This window comes from Rhinolophus sinicus, chromosome 16 (assembly GCF_057876585.1).
Source record: "Rhinolophus sinicus isolate RSI-liver-muscle chromosome 16, RSI-T2T, whole genome shotgun sequence".
Classification (NCBI taxonomy): domain Eukaryota; kingdom Metazoa; phylum Chordata; class Mammalia; order Chiroptera; family Rhinolophidae; genus Rhinolophus; species Rhinolophus sinicus.
This window is the reverse complement of record NC_142516.1, coordinates 3,559,389-3,561,437: the sequence shown is the minus strand read 5'-3', so window position 1 is coordinate 3,561,437 and position 2,049 is coordinate 3,559,389.

The window sequence follows — 2,049 nt, the reverse complement described above, 5'->3', positions numbered from 1 at the left end:
TTTGTATATCGTGTGCATATTTTATCGGGTCTACATGGACTGTGGCAAAGCTTAGAAACTTCTTTCGGCCTGACCAGCACCAGCGACGGTAAGTAATGCCCAGGCCTGAGCAGGGACGGCAGGCGCTGTGTGTGTGAGAAACGGCCATAAGCAGCTACTTCGGAATCAAGTCAGTATGCCTTTGGTTGTTTATTCCAGAAAACATTTGAAGAATGTGAGGGGAATAATCATTTCCCTAGTATGTTAGACGACGACTGTTAACGTCGGTTAAATATACCTGGTGAGTACTTAAACCAAGTACTGACTGTAGGAATTTCATAACGATACACCTGTAACTCAGACCAGTACTCCTGCTGAGAACCAGAAAAGCTCGACAAACACCAAACGGGATAAAGAAAATGAAAAGCACCCCTAAACATGCCATAGTAAAACTGCTGAAAATCAAAGACAGAAAAAGTTTTAAGCAAAGAAAAAACCCAGTTAGCTTCAAAGGAGTAACAGATACTCAGCTGCCTTTTTGGTGGTAACCCTGAACGTGAGAAGGCGATGGACAGCTCCTTCAAAGTAAGTGTTGAAAGACAAGAATAGCAAGCTAGAATTCTGAACTCAGCAAAAATAGCTTTTCAGATTGAGAGGAGAGACATTTCCAAACCAATAAAAATGAAAAATAAGGCGTCACCAACAGACCAGCACTAACTGACATTCTGAAGGGTGTTCTCAGGTGGAAGGAAGTTCAGAGGCAGCAGAATTCGTGAAGAGAACTGCAAAGACAAAAGTGGTGGAAAAAGCTGTGACACGGAAACAGTGTTCGGAGGGACACTTTGTGAGATAAAGCCTGACTCCAAGTCAGGTGTTCTGTAAATCCTCGGCTTGTTTAGAACACGTAAAACTACCACTCCAAATGAGATTTGGATAAGTCAAGTTTTCTCTAGAGTAACCACCTGAAGAATAGCAAAAGCCTACAAGCTAAGGGGGGAAAACTGAACATTTAGAAAAGAATCCAAAAGGGAAGAAAAGAGGAACATAGAAGGAGATGGGAAAATGAAAAGCAAATAGTAAGACAATAGCTTTACACTAAAATATAACTCATTGAATGCAAATAAAATGATTCAAGCACAGATTGCCAGACTGGTTTAAAAAAACACCCCACGTTGCTTAGAAGTGATAAATATAAAATAGAAGGATGCAGAAAGAGTTAAAAAGAGGATGGAAAGACATACTAACCAAAAGGTAGTTGATACTCCATTTATGTCCCCCACCCTTCATGCTATATCAGTGTTGTATGTTTTCCTTTTATATACATGATAAACCCAACATATATAGTTATTTTAAGCAGTCACTTGTCTTAGTTCAGGCGACCGTAACAAAATACCATAGGTGGCTTAAACAACAGGAATTTCTTTCTCACAGTTCTGGGGCCTGGAAAGTCCAAGATGAATATGGCGCCAGCAGGGTGGGTTTTGTTCTGAGGCCTCTTCTCTTGGCTTGTAGGTGGCCGCCATCTCTCTGTGTGCTCACATGACCTCTTGGTGCACGAGTGGGGAGAGCAAGGTCCCTGGGGTCTCTTCTTATAAGGGCGCTAATCCTCTAGTGAGGACGCCCTTTGGCTAAAGCAAAGGGGTGGGTCCTAAGTCAACGAGAGCTTGGTGGTGGCTGTCCCCAGGCCAGGACTGACGGCAAGGAATTGGACTTGCACGTGTCGAGGATGCTAGGATTCCAGAATAGCAGAGACCCAGTGGTGGCAGTGAACTGCTACAGAAATACAGCTACACCACAGGCAAGTGGGAATAGCCATGGGGGTTCTCCTACAGGGCTCTGTGGCCCTGGTTAATAGACCAAGGGTTCTTGTGGGGAGAGCTGGGTAGACAATGAGGGTACTGTTGGATTTTAACCAAAAATGGGGGCCAGTGGCCTTGAGAACCCACCCTGTAGGCATTTCCCCAGTGCGAGTTCATATTTGGGATGGTTCTCTGACCTGTGGAGAAAGGGCCAAGTAGAAGCCCCTGAAACGGCTGCCCCGGTAGTAAGTCAGGAGCAGCTGTAACTCAG